Source organism: Eubalaena glacialis, chromosome 9, assembly GCF_028564815.1.
Source record: "Eubalaena glacialis isolate mEubGla1 chromosome 9, mEubGla1.1.hap2.+ XY, whole genome shotgun sequence".
Classification (NCBI taxonomy): Eukaryota; Metazoa; Chordata; class Mammalia; order Artiodactyla; family Balaenidae; genus Eubalaena; species Eubalaena glacialis.
Genome location: NC_083724.1, coordinates 116050667 through 116076818, shown reverse-complemented (window position 1 = coordinate 116076818; position 26152 = coordinate 116050667). Strand labels below are relative to the sequence as shown.

The window sequence follows — 26152 nt, the reverse complement described above, 5'->3', positions numbered from 1 at the left end:
CTGGTCACTCTGGCTAAACCCCTGACTGGCCAGGAAGGAAGACAAGAAAGTGTTAAAGAGATACACTAGGGGATGGAGAGAAAATATGAAAGCCTGTGTTTGGATTTCTTTGAGTCTTGAGTGACACTGGACTAGGCATTAACTCTCTGGTCTACTCAAGGATAACGTTATTTTGATTGCATTTTTCCATCACAGTTCATCCTGAGGAGAAGGTATAATATCTTAAACCAAAACCATACATCTATATCCACATACATGTGTGTGTATTTGGTTAATTCCAATGCATGTACCTTTCGGTTCACTAATGAAGGGGCTTATTAAGTGGACAGAAGCTTCAAATTTGAAAGCAGATGGTTCACTGGGAAATACGATTTGATGCCCAACAGATTGAGAAACCTATAGAACTAGGGCTTTTCTGTTCTCATTATTTTTAATACATTGCATTTATAGATGTTTAGCATCATTAAACTTTTCACCATTTCTTTCAACCTCTATTGGTTTATATAATGAATGCAAAACAGTAATTCACATGTGAGGAAAACCTGTTTACTAAATCTCTTGTCAGAAGGCTAGGACTTAGAGCTGCAAGAGCTTGTTTTTAAGTCTGACTATGCCACTGACATATTTTATGCAAATTTCCTAATCTTTCTGAGCTTCAAACCTCTTCTGTAGAACAAGGATTATAAGGGCCTAAGCTATAGGTTTGTTTGAGGAGCAAATGAGATGGAACCTGTAAAGTGCTTTGTTGACCATAAAAAATTATGTAGGGGTTAAATACTTTCATTTTTACAACTTTTCATAATCTTAGAATAGTTCAGAACAACTAGTTTGAAATAAAAATAACGAATGACGTCACACAAGATACTTTAGGAGTGACCCTTCTCCCCCAGAAAAGCGTTATTTTTATTAATATCTCAGATACTCACACAGCAGGGGTCTCACAGATAAATAATCCAAAGAGAGGGTCAGAATTCATTTTATGTGTGTAGAAATGTACTGTTCAGTTTTTAACTAAACTTTTAGTTTATTACATTTTTTTTTAAACAGAATTACCTTCCTAGTTAAATTTTAACTCTGCTCATGTCCATCCCAGTTCTTCATTTCCATGGAAAACAAACCCAAGAAAGGGGAAGAATTCTTTGAGTGAATTCTCCCTCCCCTGCTCCTACCCATGAAGCGCTTTCAAATGCAATGTCTTCACGCTTGGTCTCTGATCTGAAGTTTGAGGAAAATCAAGCCTGTTAACATTATCTTGTATCTCTCAAGCTCACACCCACTGGGTTACTAAAAAGGGGGAAAGAAAGACTTGCAGAGTGGGTGGTAGAAAGAAACAAAAACAATTGAAAATTATTGAAAAACAAAGTTTTTAAAGCCCTTCTTTCTGACTTCCTGCCTTCTTTTCTTCCTTCCACTCATTCATCCGTCTTTCCCTGAATCAGGCAAGGTACTAGATATTGGGATTCAGAAATAAGACGGTCTCATTTTTCAACTAGGTCCCCATCCTAGTATGGTGAATGCCATCTTATGAGTTAAACCTAGATCTACCTGACACGGAAGCTCTTTCTCTTTTCAAGATTGATGCACAAGAAGTTACAGCAGAACAATCGAAGACAATGGAACAAAGTGTGCGTGTGCGGTGCATCTGGTGGGGAGTGGAGCATCCCAGCCCAAGACCCAGAAACAAGAAGAAGCTTGGTCTGTGCTGAGGGCTGTGAGGAGATGAGCCTGGGTCCTGCCAATTGTCCTGGAAGGAAATGAAGCCGGTCGGTTGAGCACGAGGCCGCATGGGTGTCTTGACAGGACACACGGGGGACCAGAGACGTATGGAAAGATCAGTTTCAAGGGAGCCACAGAATTCCGTGGAACCCTGGGTGAGCATAATCATCGAGAATCCAGAGCTCTCTTTCACATTGATTCAATATGTGTTGCAAAGTTCACTGTGCCTTCCACTTGGCTTTGGAAAAACTAGGAGGATAAATTATTGACATTATTTGGCTGTCTTCACATCCCAGGAAAGTAAGCAATAGACTTGCTGTGAAACTGTGGGGGTGAAAAGAGAATAACCGGCTCAGAAACAACATCTTGTGCTTAAAATTCTTCCATAACACTCTCTAAACTGATTAATAAGGACTGGGCTTTGGGGCATTCTTGAAAAGAACTGCCCTCTTGGCATCCACCAACTGTTTGAGATTTCTCCATCCACCTTCTCCAAATAAGATTTGAAAGGGACAAACCATCATGAGACTGCTCTAAGATTTCCCTCTCTCTCAGTGGAGCCAGAGAAAATGCCGGAAAACAGAGAAATGCTTAACCTATAATGAAGCGAAAAGATGGATGAGTTCTCACCTGCTCAGTGGCCCTCTAAACTTTGGCTCATCTTTGGGTACTAGCCCTGTTTTATATATTCAGACTAGAGAGATGAGAAATATGCCTGAACATGGAAATTTTAAAGGGAAGTTCACACTGTGAGCTGTTGCGAGGTAATTAAGAAATTTCAGGAGTCACCAGCTGATAATGAACATCAGGGCAAGGAAGGACATATTCCTAATGGTCTGAAATTACTGACTCTGTGTTAGGGAACTTCAAAGGAGCAATCTCATTAGAGGACTACCCATGTTGGCTACAGAGACCAGGTGACTCCCACCAGGATGAATCTATATTCTTCTCTTCTACAGCCAGTCGCTAGGAAAAAATGGATCCTGGTTATGGTCTGCTGCATGAAGCAGGGAAACTGGCATGAGTTTTGCCATGAGATGGTTCTGGATTCTAATTCCATCTCTGCGTTTACTGTGTAACCTCAGCCAAGGTACTAGACCCATCTAAGCTTCAGTGTCCTCATCTGGAAAAGTGGGGATGGTGACACGTACCTCACAGGTTTGCTAGGTATCTTACATAGGAGCTCAATAAACGTATCTCCCCCATCCCCTTGTGACTTCTAATGCAGAAATTCAAGGAGGAGAAGTTTTCAACATACTACTTAAGAATTTAAAAATTCCTGTCAAGAAATGAGCTACTAAGCATCTAGCTGAGTTCAGGAACCTTGCTAGAGATTCAGCTAAAACACAGACCATTGAGCCTGATCTCAGTCTCAGGAAATGTCTAGAATGTATCAACAAACAGATATGAACGCAGAGAGGCAAGCTGTGATCACTAGGATGAACATGGATCCATCTAGAATCCATGCCTCTTAACCTCTCTGGCCTCAATTGATCATCAGTAAGGATTTGGGTTAGATCCTTTTACAACCAGTTTTATTAAGGTATAATTGACATACCATAAATGGTATATATTTAAACTGTACAATTTGATCAGTTTTGACACGTGTATATGCCATGAAACCATCACCACAATCAAGATAATGAACACTTACAAAAGTTTCCTCATACGCCTTTTAAATCTCCCCTTCTCACCACTCCCAGCCCCCATCCTAAAGCCCCAGGCAAACACTGATCTACATTCTGTCACCTGTATTTTTCTAGAATTTTACACAACTGGAATCATGTCGCGTGTGCTCTTTTTTGGTAACTCAACCATGTTGTTGTATGTATCAACAGTTGCTTCCTTTTATTGCTGAGCAGCGTTCCATTGATTGGATATGCCAAATTTGTTTATTCACTGACCTGTTGATGGATATTTGGGTTCTTTGCAGCCTCTTGCTATTAAAATAAAGCTACTGTGATTATTCACGTGCAGGTCTTTGTATGTCCATATGCTTCCATTTCTCCTGGATAAATACCTGGGAGTGGAATGGCTGGTACATTTATGTTTACCTTTTTAAGAAACTGCCAAACTTTTTCCAAAGTGGTTGTAACATTTTACATTACCTACCAGCAATGTATGAAAGCTCAGTTGTCATAGCTACACAAACAGTTGTCACGGTCAGTACTTTTAATTTTAGCCATTGTCAAAATATGTGTAATAGTATCTTATTGTGGTTTTAATTTGAACTTCTTAATGTCTAATAATGTTGAGCATCTTTTCATGTGATAATTTGCCATTTGTACACCTTCTCCAGTAAAGTGTTCAATTTTTCCCCATTTTTAAATTGTATTGTCTCTTATTATTGAATGAGTTCTTTATATATTCTGGATACAAATATCTTATCAGATATATACTTGAAAATATTTTCTCCCAATCTGTGGCTTGTCTTTCATTCTCTTAACAATGTTTCAAAGAGCACAAATTAATTTTGATGAAGTCCAAATTATCAGTGTTTTCTTTTATGGATCATGTTTTTGGTGTTGTATCAAAAAAAATCTTTAGCTAACCCAAGTCACAAAGATTTTCTCCTGTATTTCCCTCTAGATGTTTTATAGTTTTAGGTTTTAAATTTAGGGCTATGATTCATCTTATGTTTTGTATATGGTGTGAGATATGGATCAAAGTTGTTTTGGTTTTCTTGTGGTGGCGGTAGTTTGTAGTTGTTTGCTGCAAATACAATTGTTCCAGCGCCATGTTTGGACAACACTATCCTTCTTCCACTTTGTAGTCTCTCCTCCCAGACTTTGCGCTATTTTTTTTAATAGTATATATTGTGTGCTTTTATTTTTTATTTCTCCATAGTCTGGTTCCAGGACTCTGCTCTTAACCACATCTTTGCACTGCCTCTGTTACTTTCTTTCTTTTTTTTTTTACATTTTTATTGGAGTATAGTTGCTTTACAATGTTGTGTTAGTTTCTACTGTACAGCAAAGTGAATCAGCTATACATATACATAGATCCCCTCTTTTTTGGATTTCCTTCCCATTTAGGTCACCACAGAGCACTGAGTAGAGTTCCCTGTGCTATATAGTAGGTTCTCATTAGTCATCTATTTTACACATAGTATCAATAGTGTATATATGTCTATCCCAATCTCCCAGTTCATCCCATCCCCCTTCCCCCTCGGTATCCATATGTTAATTCTCTACCTCAGTGTCTCTATTTCTGCTTTGTAAACAAGATTGTCTATACCAGTTTTTTCAGATTCCACATATATGCATTAATATATGATATTTGTTTTTCTCTTTCTGACTTACTTCACTCTGTATGACAGTCTCTAGGTCCATCCACCTCTCTACAAATGACCCAATTTCGTTCCTTTTTATGGCTGAGTAATATTCCATTGTATATATGTACCACATCTTCTTTATCCATTCCTCTGCTGATGGACATTTAGGTTGTTTCCATGTCCTGGCTACTGTAAATAGTGCTGCAGTGAACACTGGGGTGCATGTGTCTTTTTGAATTATGGTTTTCTCTGGGTGTATGCCCAGTAGTGGGATTGCTAGGTCACATGGTAGTTCTACTTTTAGTTTTTTAAGGAACCTCCATACTGTTCTCCACAGTGGCTGTATCAGTTTACATTACCACCAACAGTGCGAGAGGGCTCCCTTTCTTCCACTCCCTCTCCAGCATTTATTGTTTGTAGATTTTGTGATGATGGCCATTCTGACCGGTGTGAGGTGATATCTCAGTGTAGTTTTGATTTGCATTTCTCTAATAATTAGTGATGTTGAACATCTTTTCATGTGTTTGTTGGCCATCTGTATGTTTTCTTTGGAGAAATGTCTATTTAAGTCTTCCGCCCATTTTTGGATTGGGTTGTTTGTTTTTCTGATATTGAGCTGCATGAGCTGTTTGTATATTTTGGAGATTAATCCTTTGTCAGTTGCTTCATTTGCAAATATTTTCTCCCATTCTGAGGGTCGTCCTTTGGTCTTGTTTATGGTTTCCTTTGCTGTGCAAAAGCTTTTAAGTTTAATTAGGTCCCGTATGTTTACTTTTGTTTTTATTCTCATTACTCTAGGAGGTGGGTCAAAAAAGATCTTGCTGCGATTTATGTCAATGAGTGTTCTGCTTATGTTTTCCTCTAAGAGTTTTATACTGTCTCACCTTACATTTAGGTCTTTAATCCATTTTGAGTTTATTTTTGTGTATGGTGTTAGGGAGTGTTCTAATTTCCTTCTTTTACATGTAGCTGTCCAGTTTTCCCAGCACCACTTACTGAAGAGGCTGTCTTTGCTCCATTCTGGCCAGGTATATTCTGGCCTCCTTTGTCATAGATTAGGTGACCATAGCTGCATGGGTTTATCTCTGGGCTTTTTATGCTGTTCCATTGATCTATATTTTGACTTTGTGCTATTTTTGCCTAACATTTTACTTCTACGTATCTTATAACCCTCAAAATAAACTTATTATTTTTGCTTTAAGCAGTGGTTTATCTTTTAAAGATATTTAAAACTTTAAATATCTTTATATTTAGTTAACATGTAGTTAACATTTCTAGTACTCTTTATTCCTTGTGGAGATCCAGATTTCCTGATGGCATCATTTTCTTTCTTTCTGTTTGAAGGACTTCCTTTAACATTTCCTTCTAGCTTGGGTCTGCTGGTGATGAATTCATCCAGCTTTTGTACATCTGAAAAAATACTTTTGCTTTGTTTTTGAAAGATGTATTCACCAGGCAAAGAATTCTAGTATGACAATTCTTTTTCTTTCAGTACTTAAAGATATTGCTCCACTGTCTCCTAGCTGGCATTGCTGCTGATGAGAAATCTGCCATCTTCGTATCTTTGTTCTTCTGCATGAAATTATCTTTTTTTTCCTGTGGCTGCTTTTAAAATTTTCTGTTTATCACTTATCTTACTGATTTGATTATGATGTGTTGTGATGTTTTTCTTCATGTTGCTTGTGTTTGGTGTTCATTTAGCTTCGTGGATCAGTGGTTTTATAGTCTTTATCAAATTTGGATTTTTTTCTGACATTATTCAATTTTTTAATCTCAGGCATTGTAGTATTGATCTCTTGAAGATGGATTGGGTCTTTTTTATATTTTTCGTCTTTCTACTTCACATGTTCAATCGTCCCTCTAGCTTCTTAAACATACTGAATACAGTTTTAATGGCTTTAAAACCTGTGCTAGTGTCATTATCTGCATCAAGTTTATATCATTTTCAATTAATTGATTTTTCTCATTAAAGATAGCATTTTCTTGCTTATTTGCATGCTTGTTGGATGCCAGAAATTGTGAATTTTATCTTGTTGGGTGCTGGATATTTTGTTATTCCTACATATGTAGTCATATACTTTGTTCTGAGAAATTAAGTTACTTTGCAAAAATAACATATCCTTTTGATTCTTGCTTTCAAGCATTGTTACTTTGGACCAGGAAAACTTTTAATCTACATTAATTGCCCCACTAATGAGGTAAAGCCTTCAGAAGTACTCTACCTGATGTTCAATGCGTTTTTATATTTTCCATTCTAGGTAATGAGAATGGGCAGTATTCCCAACCCTGTGTGAGCTCTGGGAATTGTTCCCTCTAATTCTTCAAGGGGATTCTTTTTCTGGCCTCAGGTTGTTTAATCACACATATGCTGGTCAGTACTCAGACAATTACTTAAGAGAACCCTTTGCAGATCCCCAGAGAACCCACTCTCTGAGTGTTTCTCTCCTCCCTTCTTCTGTTCTGTGAATTCCACCTTCCTCAGCAACCCTGGACTCCCAGTGCCATCTCCTGAACCCGTGGAGACTGTGAGACTTGGCCTGGGTTCCTCCTCCTTGCTTTGCAGCCTAGAAACTTTCTCCAGGGAATAAGGTAGGGCATTTGTAGGACTTGTTTGTTTTTCTTATGTCTAATGTGTGAGAACCATTGTTTCATTGTTTTGTCTGATTTTTTCAGTTATTTCAAGTGGGAGAGTAAATCCAGTCCCTATCACTCCTTCTTGATCATAAACAGAAGTCTTTGAGCTAAATATTTTCCAAATATCTTCTCACCCTAATTTAAAAAAACCATTTATAGTTAAAATAATGGGTATGGGGACACAGACAGACAGACTGAAAAAATTCCCTTAAGGTTTTTGTGGAGGTTTTAGGTGTATTTTTTGTTTTGTTCTACTCTGTTAACAAATGGACTCTGTAAATTTATTTCAGTAAAATAATTCAGATTAAAAATTTATATGAACAGCATCTGGATGGTGACAAAAATATTTAAATCGCCGTGATTAATCAAAAAAAATAATTTAATCTATTTTTTTACCCTTTTATCTTCATTCTTCTCGATCATTCTGATCCAACAGTGTTCACAGCGCCTTCCCTCCTTAAATGCTCTTCCCCTTGGCCTTGTAACACTGTACTCACCTCAGAATTTCACTATTTCTTGACCACTTTATGTCTCTTTGCTTTTCCATTTCCCCCCCACCATCCTCCTTACTACAGATGTTCCTGGGCTCGGTCTCTGTCCGTCACCCTCCCTTCCATGTGTCCTCCAACAGAAACTTCCTTTTCTAGGCTCTGAACTTACAAGTCTGAATTTGTGATTCAAGTTCTCTTCCAGGCATCAGCCATGTAGAGCCACATTCCCGTTAGACGTTTACATATCTAGGCTCCATCGTCCCTGGATTCTCAACTTGACCTCATTATCTTTCATTGTCCCCCACCATTCTCATCTCTACCCATTGACTGGACCATTCTTCTAGCAACCCAAGCTTTCAATTTTGTAGTAATCCATGTTTCATTTGAGTCTCCTTTATGCCTTAAGCCAGGCAGTCACCTAGCTTTACCTTTGTTTTCTGTAAAATCCTTCAGTAACGTTTTTCTTTCCCTTTCCACAGCCTCCTCCCTGATCTAGAGTCGATACTTCATGGTGTGTGATGATAAAGCTAGTATGAACACCTGGATCTTCTGCAGAGCCCTAATTCAGGGCTGCTTAACAAATGTTTCCTGGCTGTCTCTGGTTGTGTAGGTTGAATAAATGAACTGGTAGTTCCTTGCAATAGTGGGTCATTTCACTACATAATCCTATCATTGTTCCCAGTACTGCAAGCCTAATATTTCACCCTTCTTCCTGTGAACAAAGCCTAAGGGCATCATTTTTCAGATTTTCCATTCTCAGAGCAGAGTGAACATCATGCAGAAAGGTGACAGATGCAGAAAGGTGACATAATGCTGCAACTCCCTGCTATGAAACATACTCATTTTCATATTTTTCACACTAAGAGTTTCGACTTATTATTCCTTTAAATGTTATGAAAGCCAATACATTAATCAGTTATTCTGCATATTAATATTCACTAAAGTAAGATGCCTTTGAAAAGTAAAGTGAAGGCAAGTAAAGTAAAATTTCCTTCGAAGTATCCATTGGATTTAGAATAAAAATATGTTCAATTCCTGATTTTTTAATCCAGGCACCCCAGGAATAGGATGGAGACAAGAGGGTGGAGTAGAAGGACATGAGCTCCAGCACCCCAGGAAATTACATTGAAATTTGCTTCCATGTGATTTTGGTTAAGCATAAACCTAAGTCACTCTTTTGCATACCAGGAGATGATAAAGCATCAGCAAGGGAAAGTGTTAACTAGGTCATTTGAGGGAGGCAAGAGTACTTGGGCTATTTTAAAGAGGGAAGAAAAAGCTAAGAAATTAATTAATATACTAGAAATGAAATTTAAGTGATTTTAAAGACATCGTTGGGCATCTGAACTGTTAAAATAAAAGGATGACTACCAAGGATTCCCTATCTGGGTTTCTTAACTTTGGCACTATTGACATCTTGGCCTGGGTAATTCTTTGTTGTGAGGGGCAGTCCTACGCATTGTTGGATGTGTAGCAGTATCCCTTGATTTTATCCACTGATGCCAGCAGAGTCCACCCTGTTGTGACAACCAAAAATATCTCCATACACTGCCAAATGTCCCCTAGGGGGCAAAATTGAGACCCACTGCTATATATTAATGAACTACATCTTTTGATATCATTGCTTATAAAAGCCTACATATTCAAAGCAGCTAAATGAAGCAACATGTGAAAAGTGAAAGCTCTAGGATATGTGGAAACCAACAGCTATAAAAGAGTATCAGAGGTCTTTGGTATTCATATTTTCATTTGCATCTGCTTGTTTCAGTGGTTGCCAGTTTGGTTTCACTTTTTACTCCCAAATTTAAGAGATTTGCATAGAGAACACAATACCTTTTTTTTCCTTTTCTGGTAAAATAGCATTTTAAGCTACACATTGCAAGTCCACAAAGAAGAGAAGAACATAAGCACAAATTAAAATCAACATGCATATAGTTTGAAAGAGAGAAAGTTCTCAATTTTATGGAGAAGGCAAGAAAAGCACCTTTTTTCCTTCTTATTTAATAGCTTGGGCAGGAAAAAAAGAAGCATTAAAGTTGTTATCACAACATGTTTCCTGGTGACTAGAATATCTTACCGTATCTCTCAGAAAGCCTCATATCTCTCAAAAATTGGTACAGCCCCATCTCACCATACCACTTAGGCACTGCAATCAGTTTAACAGAGAACAAAGGTAACAGTGGCTTAAACAAGACAGAATTATATTTCTTTTTCACTTTAAGTGAAAGGTACTGAGTTAGGTGATCTAGTGGTGGTCGGGTGGCACATGGTCACCAGGGACCCAGATTTCTTCTTTCTACACAACTATCCTTAGCAGATGGCTCTCATTCTCAAGGACATAAGATGCCTTCTGGTGCTACAACCGTCACATCCAAGTTGTAGATTAGAAAAAGGAAAAATAGAAGGACACTTCTTCCCAATTCTTCTATCTTTAAAGAGACTTCCCAGAAGTTCCAAGCCATACTTTCACTCATATCTCATTGAGTGAAACAAGTCATATGACCACACCTCCATAATTCCCCTCTCCCGGCTCCACTGTGGAGCAGGCCAAGGTCAGGCTACCTGAGGTCACATCCTTGCTCAGCTTCTTCCCCTTCCCTACCCTACTTTCCTCACTCCCTTACAGGTTCTTTTCTTTTTCCTCAATAAATCACATGTACTAAATCCCTGTCTCAGCCTCTGCATCTAGGGAAACTAACCTAAGACTTCAAGGTATTCATCTAGTTTTGCTCTCATTCAAGCCACCTTACTGCCCATCTCCAGGGCTATGTTGTTTCTTACATTCCATCACTTTAGTTGTTTAGGTTCCTAGATGAACTCTTATTAGATATGTTTATTAAAGTATTATTAGATGATTTTATTAAATTGCTATAATGATCCCTTAATGAGATCAAAGTTCTTGTGGTCAGCATCTGGCTTACACATGCCCAAGGGCCACCATTCTCAGAGAAAGACCACTGGCCTACATGCTGAAATGTCGCACTCAGGATGGTACGGCTCCACTGTATTTAATTCACTTTGTGAGATTAGCATAAGCAGAGGCTTAGCTGCTATAACTCTGTTTACTAGATTTTGAACACTCCTAACTGCTTCTTCAAAATTTCTCTCAATGAATAATGAAACAACCAATGAATGACTCAGAACTTCAAACATTCCATGGATAAAGAAGATGTAGTACATATGTACAACGGAATACTACTCAGCCATAGAAAAAGAATGAAATAATGCCACTTGCAGCAACATGGATGCACCTAGAGACTATCATACTAAGTGAAGTAAGTCAGAAAGAGAAAGACAAATACCGTATGATATCACTTATATGTGGAATCTAAAATATGACACAAATGAACTTACTTACGAAACAGAAACAGACTCACAGACATAGAGAACAGACTGGTGGTTGCCAAGGGGGAGTGGGGGAGGGATGGACTGGGAGTTTGGGATTAGCAGATGCAAACTATTATATATATGTATAACAATCACTTTGCTGTACACCAGGAACTAACACAGCATTGTAAGTCAACTATACATCAATAAAATAAAATTTTTTTAAAAGCAAGAAAAAAAAGAACTTCAAACATTCCAAATACATGAACAGAGTCAGCACCTCTACTCCTTGCTTCTTAAACTGACCCCACCTCCCCAGAGATGGCACAGGAAGACCACCACAGATGAGTGGCACTGGTGGAGTGTTGCTTCAAGGATGACCTCCTGCCTCCTGCTGGAAAATAGGGCCTCCATGGGGGCAAAACATCACAGGGCTCTGAAGTCCTCCAACAGGTAGATGAACCTGCATCCCTCACAGCAACAGCTGGCACCTCTTATTATCACCCATGTGACCCTTCCTCCTGGCACACCCGGACTTTAGCTCAGGTGTTTGAGACAAGTCTTATTAATATGGAATAATCTCACATTACCTGACTGAAAATTAATTCTGTCCATTTTAAATGACATCTCATTTTAAAGTTGAAACACTGAATAACCCTCAGAGAAAGGTTGAGCACCTGCCCAGGGCCAGTGCTGGATCTGCAAAGTGCTAACTGCAGTGCTAACTGCAAAGCCGTGCTCTTATCCACTACTATCTCAATTTGTAAATTATATATCACTTAAGCAAAAAAACTGAAGTAGAAAATAGTGAACTATGAAAGATATTACATGGCTCTCTTCTGAGAGAAAGTATTCTGTGTTCCCTACCATTTCCACAATATTGTTTCTATTTTTTAATGCAATGCATCTCAAAAGAGATAAAAGAAAATTGCTATATAACAGAGGTGTCAAATATTCACGCTGTACCTAAAAGGAAGGGTTTGAGTTTCAGTAATGAAAAAACATTACTTCTATAATCATAGATAAATTATTTTGAAAAGATGTGGTGATGTCTTCCTAAAAGGCAAAAAAAAATTATCTTAGTATAATTTTTGCTTTTATGAAAGAGAAATTCTATTTCTGGTCAGCCAAAGGAAGTATTTTAAATTATGATATCTTTCTTAGAATGTCTGGGACTCCATATCCACTTATGCTACAAACTCCCAAGTTTGACCAAATAATGAGTCTTGAAATGTTCAAATTATCATCAAAATGTATGAAAACTTACAAAATATTAAAATTTCTATGTCACTATTTCCTATCCAAATCTTAAAGTTTTGTAGCAATGAGTCAGCCAAAGTACTCCCCTACAGAACATTAGGCACGTAAATGAGATTTATAAGATGTTAACATCTGAATCAGTACCAAGCACACATAGGCACACACATTGACAAAGTTATTCTTTCATCATGGGCATTGTTCATATTATTAACAGGAATAGCAATCAATATATTAACCTTTGTAATTTCTAGATCTGATTACAGAAAGATACATAAATGTACAAAAGTTCATAAAACATAAATGCAGTTTATTAAAGTATTTACATTAATGCTATCATACTATATATAATATGTTGCAATATGTAATATTATTATACTTATTATAAAGTGAATGCTCATATAACCACCACTCATGTCAAGAAACAGAGAATTGTCAGCACCCTTGGAGGCCCTCCATGTGTCCCTACTGATGACAATACCCTCCCTCTCTCCAGTAGTACCCACACCTGATTTTTGTAACAGTAATCCCCTATTTTTGAAATTTACATCAATGAAGTTATTCTGTGGTTTTAATCTTTCACTTACTGTTACGTTCATGAGATTCTTCTATTTTCTTCATTTTCATTGCTTTGTAATATCCCTTTGTATGAATAGATAATAACTGATTTATCCATTCTACTGCTGATGAACATTACCAGCTTGGGGCTGCTAAGTACATTCTTGACCTGCATTCTGTTACATATGTATAAATTTCTCTTGAGTACATACCTAGAAATAAAATTGTTGGCTTGTTGGCTTTGCATGTCCTCAACTTAACTAGATGTTGAACCATTTCCCAGAGTAGGTGTATTAATTTATAAACCCGTATCAATTCATGAGAGTGCTCAGAGCTCTAAATGTTTGCCAATTCATTGAAGTCTGTTAATGTCAGACTTTTCACTCTTTGTCGGTATGCTTGGTGTGTAATGAAATCTCACTTGATCTTAATTTGCATTTCCTTGATTAATAATGGCATAGATTATCACTTCATGTTTCCTCACCACTATAAGTCCTTTGTCCATTTTTCTATTCAGTGGTCTGCATTTTTTAAAATCTACTGGAGATAATTTTAAAATCTACTTTTTATATATCTTGGATATTAATACTTTGGCAAATATAATCTCCCTATCCTTACATTTTCTTTATGATGTTTTTTGATGAACCAAAGTTGTGATTTTAATATAGTTAAATTTATCAAATAGTTTCCCTTATGGTTAGTGCTTTATGTATCTTGTTTAAGAAATGTTTCTCAAACCCAAGATCATAATGATATTATCTACTTGAAGTTTTGTAGTTTTGTTTTCACATTTAGGTCTGTAATCTACTTGGAATTTACTTTTTTTTTCACTCTTCTTACAATATTTTAGATTTTCTTTTTAAACTTATTTTTATTGAATAGTTGATTTATAATATTATATTAATTTCAGGTGTACAGCATAGTGATTCAATATTTTTTATAGACTATACTTCATTTAAACTACTATATATAAAATATATAACTAATAAGGACCTACTGTATAGCTCAGGGAACTCTACTCAATTCTCTGTAGTGACCTATAGGGAAAAGAATCTTAAAAAGAGTGGATATATGTATATGTATAACTGAATCACTTTGCTGTACACCTGAAACTAACACAACTTTGTAAATCACCTATACTTTAATAAAAAATTTTTAAAAATGAAATATCAACTTTCCAAAGTTAAAAAAAATAAAATTACAAAATAATTACTATATTGCCCTGTGCTGTACACTATATCCTTGTTGCTTATTTATTTTATACATAGTAGTTTATACTCTCAATCCCGTACCCCTATCTTGCCCCCCTCCTCCCCTCTCCCCACTGGTAAGCACTAGTTTGTTCTCTATATCTGTGAGTCTGTTTTTGTTTTGTTATATACATTTGTTTGTGTTATTTTTTAGATTCCACACATAGGTGAAAACATGGAGTATTTGTCTTTCTCTGTCTGACTTATTTCACTAAGCATAAAATACCCTCTAGGTCCATCCATATTGTTGCAAATGGAAGAATATCATTTTTATGGCTGAGTAATAGTCCATTGTATATATATATACCACAATTTCTCTATCCATTCATCTGTTGATGGACACTTGGGCTGCTTCTGTATCTTAGCTATTGTAAATAACACTGCTATGAACACTGGGGTGCATGTATCTTTTTGAGTTAGTGTTTTCATTTTTTTCAGATATACATACAAGAGTGTAATTGCTGGATCATATGGTAGTTCTATTTTTAGTTTTTTGAGGAATTTCCATACTGTTTTCCATAGTGGCTGCACCAATTTACATTCCCACCAACAGCGTACAAGGGTTCCCTTTTCTCCACATCCTAGCCAACACTTATGTGTAGACTTTTTGATGTTAGTCATTCTGACAGGTGTGAGGTGGCACCTCACTGCAGTTTTGATTTGCATTTTTCTAACAATTAGCAATGTTGTGTATCTTTCATGTGCCTGTTAGCTACCTGTATACCTTCTTTGGAAAAATGTCTATTCAGGTCTTCTGCTTATTTTTTAATTGGATTGTTTATCAATATTGAGTTGTATGAGCTGTTTATATATTTTAGATATTAACCCCTTATCAGTCACATCATTTGCAAATATTTTCTCCCTTTCAGTAGGTTGTCTTTTCATTCTGTCAATGGTTTCCTCTACTGTGCAAAAGCTTTTAAGTTTAATTAGGTTCCATTTGTTTATTTTTGTTTTTATTTCTTTTGCCTTAGGAGACAGATAAAAAAAAATTGCTACAATTTATGTCAAAGAGTGTTCTGCCTATGCTCTCTTCTAGGAGTTATATGGTTTCAGGTCTTACATTTAGGTCTTTAATCCATTTTGAGTTTATTTTTGTATGTGTTGTTAGGGAGTGTTCTAATCTCATTGTTCTACAGGTAGCTGTCCAGTGTTCCCAGCACCACCTACTGAAGACTGTCTTTTCTCCATTCTACATTCTTCCCTCCTTTGTCACAGCTTAATTGACCATAGGTGTGTGGCTTTATTCTGGGCTCTCTATCCTGTTCCATTTATTTATGTGTCTACTTTTGTGCCAGCACCAAGCTGCTTTGATTCCTGTAGTTTTGTGTTACAGTCTGAAGTCAGGGACCACAATACCTCCAGGTTTGTTCTTTTTTCTCCAGATTGCTTGCTCTGGCAATTTGGGGTCTTTTGTCCTTCCATATAAATTTTAAGATTATTTGTTCTAGATCTGTGAAAAATATCATAGGTATTTTGATAGGGATTGCATTTAATCTGTAGATTGCTTTGGGTAGTATGTGCTTTATAATAAATCTTGATATCTGGAAGAATAAATCCTCCCATCCTCTTGCTCTTATGCAAGAGTGTCTCTGCTTTTCTTAAACTTTTGCCTTTCCAAATAAACATCAGAATCAGCTTTAAAGATCCACAAAAATAACACAGCAAAAAAACTGCAGCTGAGTTATTTTTATGAGAAGCTTTTGAAATACTGATTCAATTTCTTAATGATTATAGGTCTATTCAGTTTTGTTTTGTTTTTGGCCATGCCACACAGCTTGCAGGATCTTAGTTCCCCAACCAGGAATTGAACACAGGCCACGGCAGTGAAAGCACCGAGTCCTACCCACTGGACTGCTAGGGAATTCCCAGTTTTGTTATATTTTTAAGGACTCTGTCTTATCTAATTATCTAACTTTTCAAATGTATTGACGTAAAGTTGCCTATCTGCAGTGATATCCCATTTTTTCTTCCCAATAATGGGTATTTGTGACTTCTCATTTTTTCCTTGATCAACTAACCAGTGTTTTATCAATTTTATTAGCCATTTTGAAATATCAATTTCTGGCTTCCTTAATCCTCTCTACTACTTTTCTATTTCCTATTCCATTTACTTCTGTTCTTCATTATTTCTTTCTTCTTCATTGTTTGGTTTATGTTGTTGTTGATTTTCTAAGTTCTTGAGATGGATGCTGAGCTCTGTCTTTCACCACCTCTAATGTAAGAATTTAAGGCTCTGTATTTCCTTCTAAGAACGGCTTTAGCCATGCCCTATAAGTTTTGAAGTGTAGTATTTTAATTACCAGTCAGTTCAAAATATTTTCTGATTTCCATTATGGCTTATCTTTGATCCATAAGATAATTAGAAAATTTCTTCTATTCTAACATAAAAGGATTTTCTACATATCTTTTTGCTATTGATTTCCAGCATAATCACATTATGATAAGAGAAACAATCTCTATGATTTTAGTCCCTCTGCAACATATTGAGACTCTATGGCTTAGTACATTTCCATGTGTGATTAAGAAGGTGTAGGGTACAGTGTTTTATATACGTCCATTAGATCGAGTGCTTTAATTGCATTGGTCACAGTCTCTATATCCTTAATAAGGTCCTTAAGACTCAACTCTTCTGGAATTGGCAAATTCCCTAGAGCAAAGGTGTTTTAGTCCCCTGCTTACCAGTCTGGATTCCTGTGTTTCCTTCAGTTTTACATGGTAATTCCTAATCATTTTGTCGGCATTTTGATGTGATGCTTTTAATACGTTTTTATATCTTATCCAACATTTTGAGTTGCTTTTGATGAGAAGTTGATCTGAATAGCCTAGCCTGCCATTTAAGAACCTGGAAATTCTAGTTCCTACCAATGTTATCAGCTCTGATTTTTTTCTCTTATCTAATTTAATACTCTTTTATGTGAAGTAATGTAATTCTTCTAATACTCTTTTATGTGAAGTAATGTAATTCTTCTGACTTCATTTCTTCTTATTGATTTTATATTATTTCAGGAATTGATCAGCAAAGTTTAAATGACCTAAACTCTCCTATCTCAAATATGTGGAATTCTCCCTGGCTGAAAGTTTTCAAAAGCCTGTTTGAACTTACTGACCCTAATCACATCTTTCAAAAGAAATTCTTGGATACCTGCCCTTGGTATAGGCTGCCAAAAGATATTAGCATTCCTAACCTCTGCTACCACACTATCCATTACAAATAAATTTTGATTTATAGCCTAAAAAAAAGCCTATTTGAACTTCTTAATCTTGAAAATCCTTAACAGGTTATAAAATTGTAATAGGTATTACAAGGAGCTTGTTAGGACAGATACTCTTCATTGGATAATGTGCTGCTGTTTCCAGTTACGGTGTGGTTGTGTTTTCTGTTGGCTGATAGCATCTTGTAACAATGTAGGACCACGTACCATACAATGGAAATAACACAAGGTTTGAAATTGAACTCTTAGGTCCAAATCCCAGCTCTGACAATAAAGTACCAACTGGCTCATGGAAAATCACTTCACCTCTCTGGGCCTGTCTGTTCATCTGTAAAATGGGTTTAAGACCACCTACTCACAGGTTACTTTAAGGATCAAATGGTATCACATGCACATAAGAACCTAGCATCATGCCCAGCCCAGAGTAAATACCCAGTAGGAGTCTGTCATTGAGTCTGGAGGCACCAAACCCTTAAAGCACTAGAAAGGCAGAGGAAAAATGTTAAATATAAGCTCTATAGTATTATAGGAGAGAGGGATTTGAAAGTGCAAATAGCACATTTGCAAATAGCAAGGATACTGTGTACATATATGATAATGTTATGCAAGAAAAAGTACGACTGAAAGAACAATTAATAAAGAAAAATATCAGTTAAATTCTTTGTTTCTTTTTTTTCCTGTTTCTGAAATTCTTAAAAGAATGAAATCTCTTTCAGAATTCATAATGCCGGGTTTGGGTCTTTTTTGCATTTTGTATGTGTGCAGCTGTTCCTCCACTATAAGTATGCACATCTGCTCATTAGCAATACAATATAATTCCCACTGTCTAATTATTTGCAGATGATAGATTCCTTGTACGTGGGCTAAAAAAAGGATAGTCCTTCAAAACTGGTGACTTATTTTAAAAGACCAACTTAAAAGGGTCAGCACAACGAAGTTCAGATATTAATTTGGCAGTTCAAATATATGAACACCAGCACTTAATTGCCAACTTGATGAGAAACAGAAGGAAAAGAGGATTTTTCTCTCTCCAATTAATATTCCCCGATAGACAGCACCAGGCCCTGGCTTCTCTATGGTGCACCTGGCAAGAGGCTATGAAGCAAACCTGCTAAAGTTGGAGCGGACCAGCCCCACCGCAGATTCTCTGGGAACCGCGCACCTCGAGCGATGCTGCAGAGTGAGTGTGGGGCTGTGCTGGGAGGGGGATTTGTGGTCCACTCTTCTCTGAATGGAGAAGACTCCTTGGGGTCTCTAGTCTCAACCACGGGCTGAGGAACCACATTAATCCCCTACTCTTGGCTCTGAGGGTGGGGCAGCAAGCCAGGGTGTGTGGTCCTAGGGCTCCATGAAACCAACACCAGAGACAGTGTGGCCCATGGGGACAGCCAGATGAAGCTTCTGAGGACAACTGGGAGCTCCCCGTGGGAGGGTGGAGGGTGGACGTGGGAGGGAAAGGGATGCTGAGCAGCTGATTGAGGATAAAGGGTGTGAACCAAGCATAGGAAATGATCAAGCGTATTCAAAACATAAGATGGGGAAAATGAGAGGGAAAAAAATGGAGGAATACTGGGGTTCAAGAGAGAGCAAGGCAAACAAATGGGAGCTGGTGAAATGGCTCTTACATGGGCAGGATGAGGATGGTGGCTATTATAGATGACATGCTTATTCTGTGCCTGGCACTGGGCTCTGCACAACAGACTACGTTCCTTCCTACATCTTGACGGATGCTGATGGGAGAGGAACCGTTTCACAGATGGGAAAACTGAGGTTCGTTCATTCATTTGTTCAATGAAAAAATATTTCCTATGAAGCTTACTTTCTAGAAGAGGAGACAGTTAATAAACAATAAACAGACAAATCAGTCCACCCTGTGATAAGTGTTAGGAAGAAAAGAGAGCGCAGCGATGGCAAAAGCCGGGAGGAGGGCTGGAGAGCCTCCTTCAGTTAGGGCGGGTCAGCGAAGACTTCTCTGAGGACGTGACTCTTTAAGCTGAAGGAAAGGAAGGAGCCAATCACGCCGACAGCCGTGGGCAGACGTAGCCGTAGGTATGGGCCCAGCAAGGGAGCGCTTGTGTCTTCCAGGAATGGGGTGAATGAAGGCCGCGATGCAGACATGCAGTGGGTGAGGGTGTGGAGGGGGAGGGGCGGCAGGGCCTGAGGCCGGAGCAGGAGGCGCCAGTCAGCTGATCCCAGGCCAGGCTGCCATGGGAAAGAGTGTGTATCAGCCCAAAGGAAAGGCAGGAGAGGGACATACTTTTGTTTCGTGTTTTTGACGGATCATTATGGGTACTGGATTGGGAAAGGGGCAAGGCCAGTCAGGAGGCGACTGTGGCAGCCAGATGAGAGTAATGAGAGCCATGACCCAGTGGTCAGGCAGAGACAGAGAGAAAGGAGGCCGTGAGTGACATAACCTCCCCAGGCCACATGGCTAGTACGTGGCAGGCCTGGTTAAAGCCATATCCTCTAACCCCGGAGTCCATACTCTTAACAGATTTGATTAAAGCTGTTTTAATTAAGGAAGCATTTTAATTAAGATCTTCAGGGGAGTGAGTGGGAGTTCATCACCAGCTTACAGTTGAAGGCTATTTTAGTAAGGATTAGTTCAGCTGTTGTAAGGAAAAAAAAAAAGAAAAAGAAAAGAAGGCCTAAAATGAACCAAAATAACAATAGCTTAAAGAAGTTCTTGCCTAAAGAGTCCAGCATGGGATACTGACTCTGGAGCCTTCGATCCTGTAGCTCCTCAGTTACAAGGGTGAGGCCTCCACCCCTGTGGTCTAAGACGGTTCATCACTGCATCCACAAGTAACTTGCGGGAAGGAAGAAAGAAGAGGAGAATGGCCTTTCCTCTAAGTGTACCGAACCCAGAATTTGACACCATCACTGGTACTCATGCTCTGGTAGTCAGAATTCAGACATGTGGCTATACTTAGTCATAAGGAATCTGGGAAATTTAGTCTTTATTGGTGGTTGCACATCCAGCTAAAATTCCAATCCTTCAGAAGTAGGGAAACTGATATTGGGGCCAGCTCGCAGTCACAGCCAGAAGGCCTCTGCAGAAAGGCCACCACTCACCAGAAAAGTTCCCCACCTGTGGCCCCAGCCCCTGGGAAGGCCGGGAGCTACTACTAGAGGTCCACAAATCCAACTGTGCAGCAGGCATGGCCTAGAGGCCGTGGAATGCATTATGCATGTGGGCCTTTCCATTTTCCAGAGGTACGTGACACTGTGCTAGTTAATAAAACAGGCATTCAGTTTAAAGTGATTAAATTTGCAGTAGCATTTTCATATATTTGCTTTAAAAAGGTTACTAAGGGCACAACTATATCACATGGGGGATCCTGAAAAATGTTTATCTTTAGAAGAGGTCCTCCTAGTCAAGAAGCATGGTGTACGGGAAAGAAAATAGATTTGGGCTTTAGTCAGAGCTGTGTCCAAATATTGCCAACAACATCAAGCAAGACTGTCAGTCTTCTGGAACCTCATTTCTTCTCTTCTCTTAAGCGAAGACAGTGAACCCCAATTCATAAGATTATGGTAAGGGTTAAATGAAATGATAGGTATAAAGCATCTACCACTAAGACTGGCCCGTAAGGGGTGCTTCATAAATGGTGCTGTCCTTTCCCCAGGATCGAGGAGAGGGAAAGAGGTTGGAATCGAGAAGTCAGGTTTATGGGATCAAGTCAGGCAAAGCTGAGTCTCCACATTGTGCACTTGTGTGCTTGTGGCTTGGCTCAAGGTACAGGGTCTGGGCCCTGCCTCCTCCGGCAGGAAGAGGAGGACCGAAACGATGGAATTCATGCACAGAGCATGCTAGGTACAGGGCTACAGAGGAAGCATGAGAGGCTGGGATCTTATCTGGTTCTTCTGAGCACTGGGTCAGCAGCAAACACGAGGCGGTTTCTGCCCACCAACCTCATCACCATCACCGCCAGCAGTTTCGTCATAGAACGGGAACACAGACAATGCTGAAATCTTTCTAACTAGCAGGAAGTACAAAAGAACATCTGTGGGGAGAAACCCCACCCTTTAGTAAGCAGAGGGTAGATATTTTCCCACAGAAATCAAGGATATAAAAATAACTAAATAAAACTGGTGAAGTTGTATTGCTGTGTTGAGAAGAACACAACGACGAAGCGGCCACCTACACGGTTCTTGACGTTTTCAAGTGATTTTCACATAATTTCATTTCATTCTTATGACAACCCAAGAAGTACGCAGGATAGATATCATTATCCCTTTTTTGTAGATGAGAAAACAGAGTTTCAGACGGAGTAAGTGTCTTGGTCAAGGTCGTGAGGTTGGGAAGGGGTCCATCTGGTGCCAGAACCCAAATCTAACTGTCGGGCTCTGCCATGTTGTCTGGAGACCGGGGGAGTTTGGGGACCACACGGTCAGGAAGGAGCCTGGAGGAACTGTATTTGTCCCATGAGTAAGACAAAGCCAGAACAGGACGTATTAGCTTAAACAGTGGTGTCTGAATGCTTCAGCAAAAGCAGGGGTTTCATGGTAAATTCAGAGAAAAGACTATTCCGTTTACTGGCCGGTCATCTGTAAACTTCACCTGAAGCTAATCCATTGAGCAGCCCCCTCTCAGGACTCACTGCCTGTTGGCTGTGGAATCACGGGTCTTGGGCCCCCTACATCGTTAAAAGCCCACACTTTCTGATAGCTCTTACCAGCTCTGTTCCCTTCAAAATGGTGGACCACGGGGATGTCCTCCTTTCCACTGGGACAGATGCCGTGAGAGCTGCTTTAATACCCTCAAGCAGGGAAGAACGTGCAGGATTTTCTCTGTCTGGTCTATACCATGAAGATCTGATTTAATTGAAAGGGAACTTAAGCTTCAATTCTTGCTGTTTCTACTATATTAGACCCTTGTCATTAGCAAGAACCCCGCATTTGCTAATACCACTCTAGGATATTGCTTCTCCCACAAAATGAAGTAAATTATAACTAAAGATTTTTAGTGGCCCCTGCAAATCCTTCATAACTTTATAAACAAAGCAGTAAAGCCTTTCAACATGCTAATTAAAATACATTTCTCTTGAGGCCTATTGCTGTTGAGAATCGTGTGTGTCCGGGGCGGGCCTATCATCACATCAAAGATCAATGTCATCTCAACTTTTACTTAAGTTTTGTCTTTTTGTTGATAAGTAATTCTGGTACAGGTAAGAGCATTCTTCACGCAGGTGGAGGAATCACTTACTCTTGTTTCTGAAAAGAACCTACAATGGACTATTGCTTCACAGACCAGAGTCTCCACCAAAGCCAACATGCTTCTGTCCTTACAAACGTCCACTTTCTGAGTAAGAGTAATCAGTCTTACACGCCTCTACTTCTCCCACCTGCTCTACTGGGTGCTTTTCTTTTCTGGGCCACTTTTCACTGTGAAATGTGATAAGAGTCACCATGTGACTTCAGGTAGAGAATTAAGAAGATGTGTTCAGATGGCCAAGTTCACCTGCAGCTCGGCTATATCTCCTGCTGCATGCCCATCCTTTAGCAAGTGGACTTCAAATTCTTACCTCAGAAAAATTACATGATTACACGTTTTAGACCTTCAGAGTTCCCTGGAAATACTAAATCCATTGATACCAGACTTCTTATGAACTTATATTTTTGCTTTTAATCTCCCAGGGTTAACCAATACTTGTTTTAATTATTTCAGGTTAACATTTTGGTCTGTGATCTTATACACATTTATGTGAATGCTCGTTTGATCTCAGTTTATTGGGATTAAACTATTTTCTTCCTATAGAAATGTATCTTCCCTGTGTGTTAACCAAAATGTTGGATACTGCTGCTTATTCCAGACCACTCAGTGATCTAGCACCACTTAGCAGAATACCTGGCAAAAAGAGCAGACACAAGATAAATGTCATTGATGAATGCTTGTCTTTCACAATACTTCAGAAATATTGAAAAGGCATCTGATATGTTCTCAGGCCATATGTCCCAAATCCTAAATCCTAATTCTGAATTACCAAGGAACCTCCAATCAAACCACCAACAGGTCTTGAAGAAACAATTTCTAGTGTCCGCCCCTCGGTGTCTGAGTCAATGATAAAACCATTCAAATGGCTTTAGACCTCTGATTTATGGAGCCAGATGAACACAGTTAACTAACAGTTACTGAATATAATGATCGAGCATAATGCTCATTGTTTAAATTGAGTAAGTGGATTAGTTAGGGTTTTTGTTGTTGTTGGAAGTAATAGAAAGCCAACAAACTAGCTCCAGTTAAAAAAAGGAAGGGAATACCTAGTAGCTCTCCTAGCTTGAAGAGCTCACAGGCGAGCTCTCGGAATTGAAGGAGGAGCTGCAGGAATGAGGAGTCCCAGGGCCTCAGAGCCTCCTGAGGGTTTTCTCCTCGCATCTCTCATCTCTCAGCGTCTCTGCTCATCTTCCTCCCTCGCCTCTCTGGTGGGCACGTCATTCCCCATACAGAGCACCCACTCCGGCAGCTTCAACAAACTGAGAACATACGACAGTCCCAGGGAAGCACTCTAGCTGGTTCTGCTTGGGTCACATGCCTGTTCTTTGGATCAAACATTGTTGACAATAGGAAAAGATACTGATTGATCAGGCCTGGATCATATGATCACTCCATTGGCCCTATTTCCAGAAGGGTCCTAGGAAACCCTACAAGGCAGAAAAAGATTGTTACAATGGCCCATTACACTGAACTATCTAAAAAAGTAATTCTAATAATAATGCGGGAAGATCAGATATCTTGTGATTTAATATGTGTGACTGTATATATTACATGAAGCTCTACTCTAAGCAGAAACAAATATACACAAGGGTAGAAAAACTCTCCTCCCACATGTATAATTTGTCCAAAATATCGGTGTAAAAAATAGGTCACTCGACATGCCAGCCCCATTGTCTGTGACCCCCATCATTCCATCACTACCAACTTCATCTTCTGACTCATAGAACTGAAGCTGGAGTTGAACCAGATGACCTCTAAAGTCTCTTCCAGCCTATGAGCCTATGAACACCCTGTTAGAAAAAAAAAATACCTCTGGAAGAACAGCACATCAACCTATTACATTATTGGACAGTGTTATGGGCTAAAGGGTGTCCCACCTCTCCCCACACGTCACATGTTGAAGCCCTAACCTCCAATACTTCAGAGTGTAACTTCATTTGGAGATAGAGCCTTTAAAGATTAAGATTAAATGAAGTAATTTGGGTGGGCCCTAATCCAGTTTGACTGGTGTTCTTATACAAAGAGGAGATCAGGACATAGACACACACAGAGGGAAGACTGTATGAGGAAAAGACAGCCATCGACAAGCCAAGATGAAACCAACCCTGCCAATGCCTTCAACTCAGACTCCCAGCCTCCAGGACTGTGAGAAAATGAATTTCTGTTGTTTAAGCCACCCAGTCTGTGATACCTTATGATGGCAGCCTTAGCAAATTAATACAGGTAATAAACCAAGAATTTCAAAGAGGACTGAGGCAAAGTTGAGACAAATCTGATCCATGGGATGGGGAGAACAAGAGGTTCTCCTAAAGTTTGTTGAAGGTGGAATTCCCCTGAGATTCAGGGGCCAGAACTAGTGACCTAATAACTGAGGTGTGCCAGTAAAGATGTGATAAAATGGGTAAGACATTAAGAGAAGTAAGGAGAGAGAAGTGGATGACAGACTTCACCCTCTTTGAAATTTTGCGGGGGCCAAGCATAAGGTGGTTGTATCGGGACATGGCATTACGGGTGGCCAGGCCAAGGCCACATACCCAGCCTTGTGGGCCTGCGGGGAGCCTGTCTCCTCCATGACTTCAGGCTTGCCTGGGCTCCTGATAGGTGTCTCCACTTAGAACTCTGGAGCCCTCAGCATCCTGCCTGACCCTCGGCTTTGAGAGCCAAGAGGCTGAATGGCTGCTCCATCTGGACCAAAGGCTTTCCGGCATGAGTTCCTGGCCGTCACTACCCTTATTTATGATGCTCACCAGTCAGTTTCCCTTTGAGCCATGCGTGTCTAAACCATTAGGCTTGCCGTTCTCATATGATGTGACAGTCCAGTAGTCCAAACGGGGGGTGGCATCAGAACCTTCTGATGATAGTACTCTTGCCCTACCAGTTCTCTACCTCCCCTGCCCCATACCTCACTGCTCTCCCACCAGGGACTCATCCCCCCATGTCAACCAGACTTCACTGTCATGGAGAGCCTGCTCCTGGCCTCCTTCCCGGCCTTTACCCACCCTGCTGGATGTACCTGGATCGTGGACCTGCCTGACCCTGGCTCGTCGATCATTCTGCTGTTCTTGCCTTAGCTCTGACCTTTGCCCTCTGGCAAACCACCCTGGCATTAGGTGGAACGAGAACTCAGGACTCACCAACCTATGCTGCTGGGGTCTTGGTAAGGTCCCACCCCAAAGCACAATGCACATTTGGAAAAACACATCCATTCATCA

General features: G+C 39.3%; 1 protein-coding gene across 3 annotated transcripts in view; it reads right to left on the bottom strand.

The window, feature by feature from the left end:
* Positions 1–26152, bottom strand: part of MSRA (methionine sulfoxide reductase A) — a 379556-nt gene that overhangs the window by 98513 nt on the left and 254891 nt on the right. The gene's annotated exons all lie outside the window — the stretch shown is intronic.